The sequence below is a fragment of the Gossypium hirsutum genome, chromosome A02 (genome assembly GCF_007990345.1).
Source record: "Gossypium hirsutum isolate 1008001.06 chromosome A02, Gossypium_hirsutum_v2.1, whole genome shotgun sequence".
Classification (NCBI taxonomy): domain Eukaryota; kingdom Viridiplantae; phylum Streptophyta; class Magnoliopsida; order Malvales; family Malvaceae; genus Gossypium; species Gossypium hirsutum.
In genome coordinates, this window is record NC_053425.1 from 70,597,127 (window position 1) to 70,616,492 (window position 19,366).

Consider the following 19,366-nt stretch of genomic DNA (forward strand, 5'->3'; position numbering starts at 1 on the left):
GCCGGTAGCTCATTTATCAACTGAGCGAATACTTATTTGTAAGGGCTCAACTAATTCAAAGCACATACGAAACATACCTTAATGTTGGGATGTTTCAAGCGTATTAACTAAAATTTTTACAGCAAGATCATTCATTCCCAAATCACGTACCTTCAGAATTTAACCGGATATAGCTACTCGTTCAAATGCCTTCGGGACATAGCCCGGTTATAGTAACTCGCACAAATGCCTTCGGGACTTAACCCAGATTTAGTAACTCGCACAAATGCCTTCGGGCTTAGCCCGAAATTAGTATCTCGCACAAATGCATTCGGATCTTAGTCCGGATTTAGTATCTCGCACAAATGCATGATTTTGATTTGCATAAAACATGATCTACTCAAATCATAATTTAATCTCTTTTACTCAAGAACTTACCTTGGATGTTGTCGAACGATTCCGATAGCTATTCGACCACTTTTTCCTTCCCTTTATCGGATTTAGTTCCCCTTTGCTCTTGAGCTTAATTAAAAAAATAAATTGATTTAATCATTTGAGCATCGAAAAGAGGAACACAAGGCACTTAGCCCATATTTATACATTAGACATTAAAGTCACATATGTACGGAATCATGAATCAAACTCAACATTTTGGATAATTTTCCCCCTTGGTCGAATTTTCTAAGCCAAGACAAAAGCATCAATATGCTTGCCTCTGACCGAATACATGCAACACCAATCTCCTTCCTATGGCCGAATATGCATGTCTATGTTGGGGCCGATTGCAACACTTAATACATTCTACAAGTATGGTCACTTGTATTGACTAAACACCATTTTCTTTCAAGTTCAAAACTTGGCTAATACACACATATATACACTAGTAAAGCATCCTCTCCCTTTCCATCAATTTAACACATGCATTACTCATTAATATACAAAAATTATATTCGGCCTTAGCACACAACTTGCTAGCCGATTCTTCTCCATCTAGCAACCAATGCACATATGTGCTCACTCAAAAATGCTAAAAAGAAGATTCAAGAATCATCAATCCACCATCACATGCATCATTAACAAGCTTTATATTTAGCATGCAATGGCATTAATACAAAATCCACCTAGGCTTAATATCATCCCCGTGACATAGCAAAAATTTGAACCATGGGCTAATTAGAACTCAAGCTAGCAACTAAAAAAAAACATGCATGAATCTCATGGCACAACCTCAAACATACCTTGATCTAGATACAAGTATGGCCAAACCTCCTCCTAATCCTCTTCCAAACCAAACATGAAGCAAGAACTCCTTCCTCATTCCTTAGAATTTTCGGCCAAAAGAAGATGAAAAAGGATGAACAAAATTTTTTTTTTCTTTTCTTTAACTCACGGCAATGGGGGGGAAACAACCACACACTTTTTTTTTTGTTTTCATCATATTCCCTTTCATTATTTTATGCCCATGCTCCTTATTTTATCATACTTCCCATGAAACACTAACTCAACATGTTTATGACATGTTCTTGCCCATCACACTTGGTCTACCATGCTTGTCATGGCCGGCCACTACTAATAGAGGGGGGAAATTGACATGCAAGTCCCCCCTTTTTCAACATGCACTAATAGGTCCTTATGCTTTGACCTATCACATTTCAAAATTTTCTCACATAAGTCCTATTTACTAAAACTCACATGCAATCGGCTAAATCGAAGCTTGAAATTTTCACACATTCATAATTACATATTCTAGACCATAAATATCACATTCGAACATTTCGGTGACTCGATTTAGCGGTCCCGAAACCACTTACCGACTAGGGTCAATTTTGGGCTGTCACATAACCCATGGTGAGGGCACCTTCTCAATAGATCCTTGTATCTCTTCCATGCATTATAGAGTGTTTCTAGATCCATTTACACAAAAGAAGAGATATCATTTCTCAACTTAGTCGTTTTAGTCGGTAGAAAGTATTTAAGTAAAACTTTTCGGTCATTTGTTCCCAAGTAGTGATTGACTTTCATGGTAACGAGTTCAACAACTGTTTAGCCTTATTCCTCAATGAAAAGGGAAACAATCGAAGGCGAATGGCATCGTCGGAAACACCATTGATCTTAAAGGTGTCGTAGAATTCCAAAAAATTTGCCAAATGAGTATTTGGATCCTCATCCTGCAAACCATCAAACTGAACAAACTGTTGTATCATTTGAATCGTGTTAGGTTTCAGTTCAAAATTATTTGTAGCAATAGCAGGTCTATCTATACTCAATTCGGCTCCTATTAAAGTAGGTTTAGCATAATTATACATAGTATGAGGAGAAGGATTCTGATTTATTGGATTTGTAGCAACCATAGGAGGAAGCTGATTATTCTGATTTTCATCCATCTCCTCGGTTGTATTATGGATATCTTCCTCTTGTCTTTCCTCTATGTTTCTTAGGTTTCGCCTTATTTCTTTTCAGTTCTTGTGAGCTGTGCTTTCAATCTTACTGTCAAAAGTAATGGTCCCGATGGGTTTCTTCTAGTTATAAACTATAAAAACCTGCCAGAAGGAAAAAAAATTTAGTAACAAAAATCAAAATAAAATTTAAATTGCAATAGAATAAATGGCTAAAGTAATAAAAATTAAGTGTTCCTAACATCTTAGTTCCCCGGCAACGGTGCCAAAAACTTGGTGTGATGTCTCGTGATAAGTATTATATTTATGATTGATCGTACTTGAAAACTAACTATTATCACGATGAAGGCAAGCGCACCTATCGAACAGTAGTATAGTTTATAGCAAGACCGGAATGTCAAACCCACAGGAACTAAAAGTACTAGTATTAACTCCCTTTTTATTATCTAGCCTAAAAATAAGGGGATTTGTTTTATCTAAACTAATTAACTAAACTAAGAATGCACAGAAAGTAAATTGGGGAAATACTTTTGGGAAAACTGATTGATTTAGACAATACCCAAGGGAAAAATCCACCTAGACTTCACTTGTAATTTGACTCTGAATTAGACAATTTATTCATTTGACTTGATCTGTAGAAATCCCTAAGTTATATTATTATCTCTCTCGAGACTAACAATGCCTAACCCTAGGTTGATTAATTGAAATCTCTTTCTAATTAAAATCCCTAGTATTGCTTTAACTCGATCTATGGATTCCCTTATTAGGTTTGACCCTAATCCGGTAGATTTATGTCACCTTATGTCTAGGGGTCAATCAACTCTGCTTAATTATGCTAGATCTACTCTTAGACAGGGTCATCTGAATAAGCACATCAATACTTGAATCAATATCCTGGAATATTAAAGCAAGAATTAAGAACACATAATTAAGATCAAATCAAATATTTATCATATAATTCAGAAAATAATAACAAGATCCGTCTTAGGTTTCATTCCCCTTAGGTATGTAGGAGATTTAGTTCATATGTGTAAAAGAAAACATCTCAAAAGAATAATGATAACAAAACATAAAGAAACCCAAAAATCCTTAAGGAAAATGAAGGGAGATCTTTAGTCTTGAAAGAGAATCCAGCTTCTGAGATGGATCAATTGGCTTTCTTTGTAACACCCCAAACCCGGCCTGAAAGTTTGGCTCGAATCTGGCGTGTCACATTGAAGTGTTTTTTGGAAACCATGTTTCCATGAAAAACCCTTCTTAATAATTAAAAACCTGTACCCTTTTTAAACCTTGTTAGAAAACCTCAGCTGAATAACATTCTTAACAACTTTGTAAAAAATCCTGGCAGTTGCGGAAGTTTAATTTAAAAAAAATTGCGGTTACGTGATGTTTTGAACAACAGTAGTTGCTTTGGAAAACCGTGTTCTAATACTAGCAATTATAAGAACAATAAATAAAATTCCAAATTTGAAATCCAGGAAATTACAACGGCTTTACTACAACCCACAAAAAAATATTTAAAAGCAATAATAAAAACTATAACATAAACAGTGTGTGTGGCTTCCTCCGAGCCCCTCGCAGCCCCAATCCGTCTAAGGCTGGAAATTACCTGAAAGGTTAATAAACGGGGTGAGTTTACGAAAACTCAGTGTGAAATCCCCTACTATATAAAAGGAACAGTTAGTCATATAAAAGAATTAAAAGTTGGCCCCAGCCCTACTTACAGTTTCAGTATCAATTGGGCCTTAGCCCATTTTAACAGAAAGTACCAGATGGGCTTTAACCCATTACAGAATAAGAAACGTTATCAGAACTAGAATCAGAATCAAAATCAGAATTAGGTGACAGAATCAGAATCAGAATCAGTAACAGAATCAGCAGAATCAGTATTAGTAACAGAATCAGAATCAGAATTAGAATTTCGTGACAGAATCAAAATCAAAATGTGAATGCAATCCCAACCCAATCCAGCCGTATACACCCCCGTACCAACCTTACACCATGTGGGGAGACAACTCGACCCACCCATCCGCTACACACCACAGAATTTGCAGCATGACTGCCAGAACAAATATCGTGACAGAGTCACCAGATACAGATATTGTGGCAGAGCCACCAGAATCAGATAATGTGGCAAACCCACCTAACAGAATACGTGGCACAAAGCCATAGATAACTGTAATAACTTCGGCACATAGCCATCAGTGACGGTAATATAACTGGCGCACAGGCTTCGGTAAATATGATCGACACAGAGTCGTCAACAAATATGTTAGGCACATAGCTACAGGTAAATACGTTTGGCAAGAAGCCATAGTCAAGATGGCACAAAGCCATATTTAGGTTGGCACAGAGCCATTATTAACGGGTCTATAATCGGCACGAAGCCCACAACAAAGGCACACAGCCTTCGGTAGCGTGATCGGCACTTAGCCATCGATCGGTCAACAGATATTGTGACAGAGTCACCAAATACAGATATTGTGGCAGAGCCACCAGAACAGATATTTGTGGCATAGCCACCAGAACGCTTCCTCCGTACAAAATCCCAACCCATGCAACATGTCATGTATGTAGAATGTCATGCCCATATTTGAATCAAACAATCACAGTCAAGTCATTCATATCACCAACATATATTCACAATCAAATCCGTCAAACACACAGTCCAAGTCAGTCACTTGCCCACAAGGGCAAAACAGTCATTTAACACCCTAGGGGCAAAATGATAATTTTACCCCACAAGGGTATCTCGGTAATTCTACCTTACAGGGGTAGTTCGGTATTTCTACCCTACAAGGGTATTTCGATAATTCTACCCTACAGGGGTATTTTGGTAATTCTATCCTATAAGGGTATTTCAGTAATTCTACCCTATAGGGGTATTTTAGAAATTCTACCCTACAGGGGTATTTCAGTAATTTCACAATCAAGGGTAAAACGGTAATTCTATAAATCGAGGGTGAAACGATAATTCTGTAAATCAAGGGTAAAACGGTAATTCTGTAAATCAAGGGTAAAACGGTAATTTTACAAATCAAGGGTAAAACGGTAATTCTGTAAATCGAGGGTAAAATAGTAATTTTGTAAACTGAGGGTAAAATGGTAATTCTGTAAGTCGAGGGTAAAACGGTAATTTTACAAATCGAGGGTAAAACGGTAATTTTATAAATCGAGGGTAAAATAGTAATTCTGTAAACTGAGGGTAAAACAGTAATTCTATAAATCGAGGGTAAAATAGTAATTCTGTAAACTGAGGGTAGAACGGTAATTCTGTAAAATGAGGGTAAAACGGTAATTTTACAAATCGAGGGTAAAACGGTAATTGTATAAATCGAGGGTAAAACAGTAATTCTGTAAACGGAAGGTAAAACGGTAATTCTGTAAACTGAGGGTAAAACGGTAATTCTATAAATCGAGAGTAAAACGATAATTTTAAAATCGAGGGTAAAACGATAATTCTGTAAATCGAGGGTAAAATGGTAATTCTGTAAATCGGGAGTACTTTGGTAATTTTACAAGTCGAGGGCATTTCAGTAATTGGTAAACTAAAGTATTCTAAACATGGATAACAATACGAATGGGCCTAAAGCCTATTCTCGGCCCAAATGGGCGCACACGCTTGTGTGGCCCTTTTATCCCAAACCTAACCACAGATATTCGATTCACCTAGCCTAGTCCAATATTTACTACACAATTAAACAACTTATCCAATTGGGCCCGTAGGCCCATTAGGCCCACATGGCCCCTTTCGGCCCATCGCGGCCCGAAGTAGCCATCCAACAACAAGAGTGGTGATAAATACACACCTGATTGGAGACTGGAGTTAATCCACGCTCCGAGCACTCTTAGCCTACGCCCAACCCAAACGAGCATGCCATAAAGCGAAAGGGATCAGCCAAGAAAGGTACCTTTACTCTCATCATGGTTCTCTCTATTTAAAGCCAGCTTCCCATCCACTCTTATGTTAGCTTCCCGATGTGGGATCCCTTCAACATCAGAGTTTAAATTCAACACCAACTCTTGCCGCCCCCTGTTAGCAAAATAAATGCTCTTTGCTTGCTATGGGATTCGAACCCATGCCTCCCCTCAAATGCTCCACACGCCACTTGCCACTAAGCCATAAGGTTTTTTGTGTCACAATTTCTCCAACAATATTCTTAAGGCCTACCTACTACACCCAGGGTTTGATTCACCTTAAACCAAATTTTTTGCTAGAGTCCAGGTTTAAACCCAGGACTTCTCCAACACTTCTCAACACACTTAACCACTAAAATAAGTCTTCATTAACAAAATTTGCATGCACAACAGAATATTATAAGCTGCCTTCAACCGCTCCCATGCTCAAGGCCCAAAAATTCTAGGCCCAAATTCAGGGTGTTACAACTCTACCTCCCTTAAAGAAATTTCGTCCTCGAAATTTCCATCTAACAGGGTAGTCGTGTAACATCTACCCCACTACGCTACCGCTGCGCACTCTGATCCTACTATCACTATCACACTTCAACTAGAACTTGAAACATCTCATACATACAACACTTATTCACTGAAGTAGACACATATTTATCACACATATATAAAATTTCTATATCTAAACATCACATCCACATAAAATAAATACCAAATTTAAATTCAGACCAATATCTAAGTAATCCATAGTATTTCAATTTCTAAATAGACAAAAGTATTCAGAAGACTTATGGATTCGGCACTGGAGACTCGGTGTGCCACACTTTTTAAGAGAAATACTTCAAACAGACCACGTGGTTGAAAATAATTTTCTAAAATTCAACCTTTGAAAACCCAATCCACAGCCGAGTTGTTGCAACTAGGCTCTGATACCACTAAATGTAACACCCCAAACCCGGCCTGAAAGTTTGGCTCGAATCTGGCGTGTCACATTGAAGTGTTTTTCGGAAACCATGTTTCCATGAAAAACCCTTCTTAATAATTAAAAACCTGTACCCTTTTTAAACCTTGTTAGAAAACCTCAGCTAAATAACATTCTTAACAACTTTGTAAAAAATCCTGGCAGTTGCGGAAGCTTAATTTTAAAAAAATTGCGGTTACGTGATGTTTTGAACAACAGTAGCTGCTTTGGAAAACCGTGTTCTAATACTAGCAATTATAAGAACAATAAATAAAATTCCAAATTCGAAATCCAGGAAATTACAACGGCTTTACTACAACCCACATAAAAATATTTAAAAGCAATAATAAAAACTATAACATAAACAGTGTGTGTGGCTTCCTCCGAGCCCCTCGCAGCCCCGATCCATCTAAGGCTGGAAATTACCTGAAAGGTTAATAAACGAGGTGAGTTTACGAAAACTCAGTGTGAAATCCCCTACTATATAAAAGGAGCAGTCAGTCATACAAAAGAATTAAAAGTTGGCCCCAGCCCTACTTACAGTTTCAGTATCAATTGGGCCTTAGCCCATTTTAACAGAAAGTACCAGATGGGCTTTAACCCATTACAGAATAAGAAACGTTATTAGAACTAGAATCAGAATCAGAATCAGAATTAGGTGACAGAATCAGAATCAGAATCAGTAACAGAATCAGAATCAGAATCAGTATTAGTAATAGAATCAGAATCAGAATCAAAATTACGTGACAGAATCAGAATCAGAATGTGAATGCAATCCCAACCCAATCCAGCCGTATACACCCCCGTACCAACCTTACACCATGTGGGGAGACAACTCAACCCACCCATCCGCTACACACCACAGAATTTGCAGCATGGCTGCCAGAACAGATATCGTGATAGAGTCACCAGATACAGATATTGTGGCAGTGTGACAGCCCAAAATTGACCCTAGTCGGGAAGTGGTTTCGGGACCGCTAAACCGAGTCACCGAAAGGTTTGAATGTGATGTTTATTGTCTAGAATATGTAATCATGAATGTGTGAAAATTTCAAGCTTCGATTTAGTCGATTGCATGTGAATTTAGTCAATAGGACTTATATGAGAAAATTTTAAAATGTGATAGGTCAATGCATGAGGACCTATTAGTGCATGTGGAAGAAAAAGGGGACTTGCATGTCAAATTCCCCCTCCCTAATATGTAGTGGCCGGCCATGCTATGGGTGGAAACATGTCATCAACATGTTGTATTAGTGATGTATGGTAAGGGAAATAAAATATTAAGCATGATAATTAAATAATGAAAGGAAGGGTGATGGAAAAAATAATAATAATGGTCTCACCCCCTTGTTGCCGTGAATTGAAGAAAGAAAACAAAAAAAAAAGTGTTCATTCTTGAACATCCTTGGCCGAATAGAGGAAAGAAAGGAAGGGGGAAGAGCTTGAGAAAATCGGCTATGGTGGTTTGCTAGACTAAGGTATGTTTGATGTTGTCTTTGAGATGCATGCATGTTTTAAATAACCCATGTTCAAATCTTGAATCTTGTTGATAACATGAGCAATCGGTCATGAGAAAGTGTTCAAGGAATGGTTGTTGTTCATGTTATTTGGATGAGAAATGGTGAGTTTTGTTGTTTCATGTTAAAGTTAGGTGAATGATGATAGAGGAGTGTTTGAACTATAAAAAAAGAATCGGCTACCTTGTTATGAGCTAGGGCCGAATGTGAGTTTGGTTGTGTTTGAATATTACATGCTTGGTAGAATGGTGGATGAAGGTGCCGAATGTATGTTGGATTGATAGAGTCTCCAAATTGATTTTATGTGTGAATGCATGACCGAATATACGTGGTCACATGAGTAAGGAAATGAGTTATTTGATATGTGGTAAAAGTTAAGTACTAAATCGAAGGTTGCTAAAATTGCCATTTCTTTAGCCGAATATGTGCTTGATCAATGAAGGAATTGTTGAAGAATATAGGTGAACTTGGTGAGAGTATTCGGCCTAGTGTATAAATGATATGAAGATTTTAGGAAATTGTTTTGGTTAGGTGTATGTATGATTAAGTATATTCGGCAATATACTTAAAGTGGGTACATGATATTACATTATAATTATTGAGCTTAAGTATATGGATATGTGTATATGTGGTCATATAATGACATCTTGGTTTGAAAATTTAATGATGTGTGATTGCCGGATGTGATAAATAAATTCATGTTATTGGGTTAAATATTGAATACTCTTATTTGTATTATTTAAGCTCAAGAACCTAAAGGAGAGGCGTCCAACAAGGGGAAATCGAAGGTCATCGAGTAGCCGACTCGGAATTATTTTACCCAACATAAAGTAAGTCATTAAGCATGTAGTTGGTATTATTTCAAATGGTCATAATGTGTATGTATTGATGCTGATTGGAATGAATAAATATACATATATATATATATATGCATGTACGTATGTGATGATGAAATTGTTGAATGAAAGAAAAGAAGTAAGATGTACTGAGTTGTTGATCTCGGCACTAAACGTGCGGGATGACCATTTATGATCATGAGATTGGCGCTAAGTGCGCGGGATTAAATTGTACAGCACTAAGTGTGCGATTTGACTATGTTGCACTAAGTGTGCGAAATGAATATGATGCACTAAGTGTGCGAATTGACCATGCGGCACTAAGTGTGCGAGTTTGACTATGTAGCACTAAGTGTGCGATTTGATTACGTAGCACTAAGTGTGCGAGTTGATTATATAGCACTGAGTGTGCGGGCTCAATATACATTCGTGAATCATTATGGACACTATGTGTGCGACACTATTGAGTCGATCGCGGACAGCGGATCGGGTAAGTGTCTTGAGTACGTGGCTAATAGGTGCTATGCTTATACTTGGTGTTGAGCTCGGTAAGTTCGAACCTATGTGACAAATATACTTGAAGTCACGTACATAAAATTTATCGTAGGATGGGTGAAAGGCCGTATAGTCGTTTGATTGTAACGAAAATAAATCGATTTATGAAAATGCTTCAATGTCCTATTGATGAGTATATAGAATGTGAATGCATGAATTGATATGAAATTGAATCGATAGGTTGGAGGAACTATGGTATGGTTCGGTATGGATGAAGTAAATTGTCTCGTTCCATTTTGTTTCCTCTTGTGATAATGTTATTGATAGATGGTAGTGCATTGCTGATGACTTACTGAGTTATAAACTCACTCGATGTTTCCTTGTCACCCATTATAGGTTGCTTGGACTCATCTATTTTTGCGGGGTCGGGCCGTCATCGAAGTCATCACACCGGATAGCAAGTTTTGGTATTTTCTTCTTAGTTGGCTTAGAAGAACATTTTGGCATGTATAAGCTATTACGTTGTGTTTGAACTTTGGCATGTAAACTTTAAGCCATGCGAAAATGGCACGAATGTTCGATTGAGTTGGATCAAGGGTAGGCATGAAATGAACCTAGTTACTTTCGTAACAGATGCTGGCAGCAGCAGTGTCATGAGATTGAAAATCACTAAAAATAGTAGGAGTGGAATTAATTGATGAATAAATTATGTAAGCGAAGCTCGATGAGTCTGTTTTCATGAGGAAGTAACGAAAAGATCATATGGGCAGTATATTAAGAGATAATCAGATTTTTGTGGGACAGGGCCAGAACGGTTTCTGGATTCCCTGCTCCGACTTTGGAATTTCATTAAAAATTAACCAGAGATAATTAGGGGTCGTACCATATATGTACAGATTCCTCTCTGAGTCTAGTTTTCATAGAAACAAACGGCATCAGTATTGGAGCCCCGTGCAGGGAGATATCCAAGTCGTAATGGGCAAAGGTCAGTGTAGTCGATCCCTGCAACTTGGGAGACTTTGACTAATAAACTGTACTAATTGGCCCAACCAAAAATTCTAGAAAAAAATACATAGATGGGCACATGAGTCTAGTTTCTGGGAAAAATTACGAAACTGATTTTCGAGTTACGAAACTCAAGATATGATTTTAAAACGACTAGTACACAGATTGGGCAGTGTCTGGAAAATAAATTTTGTAAGGGGTTAAAGCCAGTTAACGCCTCGTGTTCGACTCCGGTGTCGGTTTCGGGTTCGGGGTGTTACATTTTATTGGTATCAGAGCTATGGTTTAGTCGGTTCTAGGACTACCATAGCGCGTATGAGTCTAGCTATACATGCCGAATGTTAATGTTTAAATGTGTGATGACTTCCGACGGTTGAAATGTTTTTGTTTTGATTAGTAAATGGACCCCGGTGAAGAAAGAACCCTAGCGGATCACGTTGAGAGCGTAGCGGCTGCTCCTGCACAAGGGACGCAGCCTGTTGAACCTCAGTCATCTGCGAATAATCAAGGTGAGGGGGCTAAACAAGCCTTCTTTACCATGATGAATGAGTGGGTCGCGCAATATGCCCGAACCAACCCGGCTGTCCAACAATTCCCGAATTTGAATAATCCACCCCAAGAGCCTGTAATGCCATCAGTCGCTGATCCTGTGAGGCTGAGTAAGCCACCTGTAGACTTGATTAGGAAGCGTGGGGCCGAGGAGTTCAAGGCCATAGTAACTGATGATGCCGAAAGGGCCGAGTTCTGGCTAGATAACACCATTCGGGTGTTCGATGAATTGTCATGCACACCCGACGAATGTCTAAAATGTGCTGTATCTTTGTTGCGAGACTCAGCCTACTATTGGTGGAGGACCTTGATTTCCATAGTCCCGAACGAGCGAGTAACTTGGGACTTCTTTCAAATGGAATTCCGGAAGAAATTTATTAGCCAACGGTTCATTGATCAGAAGCGTAAGGAGTTCTTGGAACTCAAGCAAGGCCGTATGACTGTATCTGAATACGAACATGAACTCGTAAGACTCAGTAGGTATGCCCGGGAGTGTGTAGCTGACGAGGTTGCTATGTGCAAAAGATTCGAGGAAGGATTGAATGAAGATTTAAAGCTACTAATGGGTATTTTGGAAATAAAAGAATTCGTAACACTAGTCGAACGAGCCTGCAAGGTGGAAGAACTTGGAAAGGAGAAGAGGAAGGCTGAATTTGAAGCTAGAGATTATCGTAAAAGATCGACGGGTAAAGCTCCGTTCTCAGCTGTAAAGAAGTTCAGGGAGGACATTAATAAGTCGAGGGCGACTGCGGGAATTTCCATCAGGGCAAGACCATCGATGGGCTCCCGAGCTACTTCGGTAGCTAGTGTGGGCAATAATCGTCACGAGAAACCTGAATGTCCCCAATGTGGAAGACGACACCTAGGTGAATGTTGGGGCAAGTCTACTAGCAGGGCCTGTTACGGATGCGGTTCGAAGGACCACCTCATTAGAGATTGCACGGAGCTGGATGAGAAGAATAAGATTCAAGGTGCAAGACCTAGTGGAGTGACATCTAGAGGTAGACCACCGAGAATTTTTGGAGGCAGGGGTGGTAGTCAGAGGGGGGCCTCTGATACGGCCGATCGAGCCGAGAACCGTACTCCTGCTAGAGCATATGCCATTCGCGCACGAGAGGAGGCATCCTCCCCCGACGTCATCACTGGTACCTTCACTCTCTTTGATACTAATGTGATTGCATTGATTGACCCCGGTTCTACTCATTCATATGTATGCGAAACCTTAGCAACCAGTAAGACTCTACCTGTTGAGTCTACTGAGCTCGTAATTCGAGTATCAAACCCTTTGGGCCAATGCGTACTTGTTGATAAAGTGTGTAAGAGATGCCCTCTAATAATCCGAGAATCCTGTTTTCCGGCCGATTTGATGCTTTTGCCGTTCGACGAGTTTGATGTTATTCTTGGTTTGGATTGGTTAACCGCGCATGATGCGGTTGTGAATTGCAAAAGCAAGACTATCGATTTGAGGTGCGCAAATAACGAAATAATCCGAGTTGAGTCTGCGGACTTAAGGGGGTTGCCAGCTATAATATCAGCAATGTTGGCCCAGAAATATGTAAGGAAAGGGTGCGAAGCATACCTCGCGTATGTACTTGATGACAAAGAGTTAAAAAGGAAACCCGAATCGGTGCCGGTGGTCTGTGAATACCCGGATGTTTTTCCTGAAGAGTTACCGGGTTTGCCACCTGTTCGGGAGGTAGAGTTTGGTATTGAGCTTGTACCTGGAACTACGCCTATTTCGATCGCTCCGTATCGTATGGCACTAACCGAGTTAAAAGAGTTGAAAGCTCAGTTGCAAGAATTGACGGATAGAGGTTTCGCTCGACCGAGTTTCTCACCTTGGGGTGCCCCAGTATTGTTCGTGAAAAAGAAGGACGGAACCATGAGGTTGTGCATTGATTATCGTCAACTGAATAAAGTGACGATAAAGAATAAGTATCCATTACCGCGTATTGATGATCTGTTCGATCAATTAAAGGGAGCATCGGTGTTTTCAAAGATAGATTTGAGATCGGGTTATTATCAGTTGCGGATTCGAGATTCGGACGTACCCAAAACTGCTTTCAGAACGAGGTACAGTCACTACGAGTTCTTAGTGATGCCGTTCGGGCTCACTAATGCCCCTGCGGTGTTTATGGATTTGATGAATCGGATCTTCAGGCCGTATTTGGATCGGTTCGTAGTTGTGTTTATTGATGACATCTTGGTCTATTCAAGAGATGAGACCGAACATGCTGAGCATCTGAGGCAAGTGTTGCAAATTTTGCGGGATAAGCAGTTATATGCTAAGTTCAGTAAGTGTGAGTTCTGGTTAAGAGAGGTTAGCTTCTTGGGTCATGTGGTATCCGCATCGGGTATTCGAGTTGACCCGAGCAAAATTTCAGCCATACTTAACTGGAAGCCTCCGAGAAATGTTACCGAAGTCCGGAGCTTTCTAGGGCTCGCCGGTTATTACCGACGATTTGTCAAAGGTTTCTCGATGATGGCCACACCAATGACGAAGCTACTTCAGAAGGATGTTAAGTTCGAATGGACGGAGAAATGTCAGAAAAGCTTCGATCAACTGAAAACTCATCTGACTGAAGCTCCAATTTTGGTGCAACCCGAATCGGGTAAAGAGTTTCTCGTTTATAGTGACGCATCCCTACTTGGGTTGGGTTGCATATTGATGCAAGAAGGTCGAGTTGTGGCCTATGCGTCGAGACAATTGAAGCCACACGAGAGAAATTATCCGACCCATGATCTCGAACTAGCCGCCATTGTGTTAGCATTGAAAATATGGCGACATTATTTGTTTGGTGAGAAGTGCCATGTGTTTTCAGATCACAAAAGTCTCAAATATTTGATGACTCAACGAGACTTGAATCTGCGACAAAGACGTTGGCTTGAGTTGTTGAAAGATTACGAGCTTGTCATTGATTACCACCCGGGAAAGGCTAATGTGGTTGCGGACGCCTTAAGCCGGAAATCACTGTTTGCTTTGCGAGCGATGAATGTACACTTGTCTGTTCTACCTGACAATGTGTTAGTAGCTGAATTAAAAGCCAAACCATTATTGACTCATCCAATTCGTGAAGCTCAGAAAGTCGATGATGAATTGGTTGCAAAACGAGCTGAGTGTGTTCCGAACAAGGAATCGGAGTTTCAGATTGATGATGATGGTTGTTTGAGGTTTAGAAGTCGTTTGTGCATTCCAAGGAATTCGGAACTCATTCCGATGATCCTGAACGAAGCCCATTGTAGCCGAATGTCAATTCACCCGGGGAGCACGAAAATGTACAACGACTTGAAACGTCGGTTTTGGTGGCATGGTATGAAGCGAGACATCTCCGACTTTGTTTCGAGATGTTTAATATGTCAACAGGTGAAAGCGGAACATCAAGTGCCTTCAAGATTACTTCAGCCGATCATGATACCCGAGTGGAAATGGGACCGAGTCACAATGGACTTTGTGTCCGGACTGCCATTGTCCGCAAGTAAGAAGGATGCGATTTGGGTTGTTGTTGATAGGCTGACTAAGTCGGCTCACTTTATCCCCGTGCGTACGGATTTTTCATTGGATAAACTAGCCGAATTGTATGTCTCTCAGATTGTGAGATTACATGGAGTACCTATTTCTATCGTGTCGGATAGAGATCCGAGATTCACCTCACGATTTTGGAAGAAATTGCAAGAAGCTTTGGGTACCAAGCTGCATTTTAGCACCGCTTTTCACCCCCAAACCGATGGTCAATCCGAGTGGATAATTCAGATACTTGAGGATATGTTGAGATGTTGCATCCTCGAGTTCAGTAGTTCATGGGAACGGTATTTACCTTTGATTGAATTCACTTACAACAACAGTTTTCAATCAAGTATTAAGATGGCACCTTATGAGGCTTTGTACGGTCGTAAATGCCGTACGCCATTGTTTTGGACCGAGCTTGGTGAAAGTAAAATTTTCGGAGTTGATTTGATTAAAGATGCCGAACAAAAAGTAAAGGTAATCCGTGAGAGTCTGAAGGTAGCCACAGATCGTCAAAAAATCGTATGCGGATTTAAAGCGAAAGGACATTGAATATCAGGTGGGAGATAAAGTGTTTCTTAAAGTGTCACCTTGGAAGAAGGTACTCAGATTTGGCCGTAAAGGCAAGTTGAGCCCGAGATTCATTGGGCCGTACGAAATTTCCGAACGAGTGGGGCCGGTTGCATATAGATTGATTTTGCCCCCTGAACTTGAAAGGATGCACGATGTCTTCCATGTTTCAAGGCTTCGACGTTATAGATCCGATCCGTCACATGTGATTAATCCCTCAGAAGTTGAAATTCAATCTAACTTGAGCTATGAAGAAGAACCGATTCGTATCCTAGCTCGTGAAGTGAAAGAGTTGCGAAATAAAAGGGTTCCGTTGGTTAAGGTGTTGTGGCTCAAACACGGGATCGAGGAAGCAACCTGGGAACCCGAGAGCTCGATGAAAGAACGATATCCAAACCTATTTACTGGTAAGATTTTCGAGGACAAAATTTCTTAAGTGAGGGAGAGTTGTGACAGCCCAAAATTGACCCTAGTCGGGAAGTGGTTTCGGGACCGCTAAACTGAGTCACCGAAAGGTTTGAATGTGATGTTTATTGTCTAGAATATGTAATCATGAATGTGTGAAAATTTCAAGCTTCGATTTAGTCGATTGCATGTGAATTTAGTCAATAGGACTTATATGAGAAAATTTTAAAATGTGATAGGTCAATGCATGAGGACCTATTAGTGCATGTGGAAGAAAAAGGGGACTTGCATGTCAAATTCCCCCTCCCTAATATGTAGTGGCCGGCCATGCTATGGGTGGAAACATGTCATCAACATGTTGTATTAGTGATGTATGGTAAGGGAAATAAAATATTAAGCATGATAATTAAATAATGAAAGGAAGGGTGATGGAAAAAAAATAATAATGGTCTCACCCCCTTGTTGCCGTGAATTGAAGAAAGAAAACAAAAAAAAAGTGTTCATTCTTGAACATCCTTGGCCGAATAGAGGAAAGAAAGGAAGGGGGAAGAGCTTGAGAAAATCGGCTATGGTGGTTTGCTAGACTAAGGTATGTTTGATGTTGTCTTTGAGATGCATGCATGTTTTAAATAGCCCATGTTCAAATCTTGAATCTTGTTGATAACATGAGCAATCGGTCATGAGAAAGTGTTCAAGGAATGGTTGTTGTTCATGTTATTTGGATGAGAAATGGTGAGTTTTGTTGTTTCATGTTAAAGTTAGGTGAATGATGATAGAGGAGTGTTTGAACTATAAAAAAAGAATCGGCTACCTTGTTATGAGCTAGGGCCGAATGTGAGTTTGGTTGTGTTTGAATATTACATGCTTGGTAGAATGGTGGATGAAGGTGCCGAATGTATGTTGGATTGATAGAGTCTCCAAATTGATTTTATGTGTGAATGCATGACCGAATATACGTGGTCACATGAGTAAGGAAATGAGTTATTTGATATGTGGTAAAAGTTAAGTACTAAATCGAAGGTTGCTAAAATTGCCATTTCTTTAGCCGAATATGTGCTTGATCAATGAAGGAATTGTTGAAGAATATAGGTGAACTTGGTGAGAGTATTTGGCCTAGTGTATAAATGATATGAAGATTTTAGGAAATTGTTTTGGTTAGGTGTATGTATGATTAAGTATATTCGGCAATATACTTAAAGTGGGTACATGATATTACATTATAATTATTGAGCTTAAGTATATGGATATGTGTATATGTGGTCATATAATGACATCTTGGTTTGAAAATTTAATGATGTGTGATTGCCGGATGTGATAAATAAATTCATGTTATTGGGTTAAATATTGAATACTCTTATTTGTATTATTTAAGCTCAAGAACCTAAAGGAGAGGCGTCCAACAAGGGGAAATCGAAGGTCATCGAGTAGCCGACTCGGAATTATTTTACCCAACATAAAGTAAGTCATTAAGCATGTAGTTGGTATTATTTCAAATGGTCATAATGTGTATGTATTGATGCTGATTGGAATGAATAAATATACATATATATATATGCATGTACGTATGTGATGATGAAATTGTTGAATGAAAGAAAAGAAGTAAGATGTACTGAGTTGTTGATCTCGGCACTAAACGTGCGGGATGACCATTTATGATCATGAGATTGGCGCTAAGTGCGCGGGATTAAATTGTACAGCACTAAGTGTGCGATTTGACTATGTTGCACTAAGTGTGCGAAATGAATATGATGCACTAAGTGTGCGAATTGACCATGCGGCACTAAGTGTGCGAGTTTGACTATGTAGCACTAAGTGTGCGATTTGATTACGTAGCACTAAGTGTGCGAGTTGATTATATAGCACTGAGTGTGCGGGCTCAATATACATTCGTGAATCATTATGGACACTATGTGTGCGACACTATTGAGTCGATCGCGGACAGCGGATCGGGTAAGTGTCTTGAGTACGTGGCTAATAGGTGCTATGCTTATACTTGGTGTTGAGCTCGGTAAGTTCGAACCTATGTGACAAATATACTTGAAGTCACGTACATAAAATTTATCGTAGGATGGGTGAAAGGCCGTATAGTCGTTTGATTGTAACGAAAATAAATCGATTTATGAAAATGCTTCAATGTCCTATTGATGAGTATATAGAATGTGAATGCATGAATTGATATGAAATTGAATCGATAGGTTGGAGGAACTATGGTATGGTTCGGTATGGATGAAGTAAATTGTCTCGTTCCATTTTGTTTCCTCTTGTGATAATGTTATTGATAGATGGTAGTGCATTGCTGATGACTTACTGAGTTATAAACTCACTCGATGTTTCCTTGTCACCCATTATAGGTTGCTTGGACTCATCTATTTTTGCGGGGTCGGGCCGTCATCGAAGTCATCACACCGGATAGCAAGTTTTGGTATTTTCTTCTTAGTTGGCTTAGAAGAACATTTTGGCATGTATAAGCTATTACGTTGTGTTTGAACTTTGGCATGTAAACTTTAAGCCATGCGAAAATGGCACGAATGTTCGATTGAGTTGGATCAAGGGTAGGCATGAAATGAACCTAGTTACTTTCGTAACAGATGCTGGCAGCAGTAGTGTCATGAGATTGAAAAATCACTAAAAATAGTAGGAGTGGAATTAGTTGATGAATAAATTATGAAAGCGAAGCTCGATGAGTCTGTTTTCATGAGGAAGTAACGAAAAGATCATATGGGCAGTATATTAAGAGATAATCAGATTTTTGTGGGACAGGGCCAGAACGGTTTCTGGATTCCCTGCTCCGACTTTGGAATTTCATTAAAAATTAACCAGAGATAATTAGGGGTCGTACCATATATGTACAGATTCCTCTCTGAGTCTAGTTTTCATAGAAACAAACAGCATCAGTATTGGAGCCCCGTGCAGGGAGATATCCAAGTCGTAATGGGCAAAGGTCAGTGTAGTCGATCCCTGCAACTTGGGAGACTTTGACTAATAAAATGTACTAATTGGCCCGACCAAAAATTCTAGAAAAAAATACATAGATGGGCACATGAGTCTAGTTTCTGGGAAAAATTACGAAACTGATTTTCGAGTTACGAAACTCAAGATATGATTTTTAAAACGACTAGTACACAGATTGGGTAGTGTCTGGAAAATAAATTTTGTAAGGGGTTAAAGCCAGTTAACGCCTCGTGTTCGACTCCGGTGTCGGTTTCGGGTTCGGGTGTTACAGGCAGAGCCACAGTAAT

The 19,366-nt window shown here is 39.5% G+C and overlaps 1 non-coding gene across 1 annotated transcript; it reads left to right on the forward strand.

The window, feature by feature from the left end:
- The first annotated feature begins 1,819 nt into the window (after positions 1 to 1,819).
- LOC121217089 (small nucleolar RNA R71) lies at positions 1,820 to 1,926 on the forward strand. The gene has a single exon (XR_005913306.1). It is a non-coding gene; the product is annotated as a small nucleolar RNA R71 (small nucleolar RNA).
- Positions 1,927 to 19,366: the final 17,440 nt, after the last annotated feature.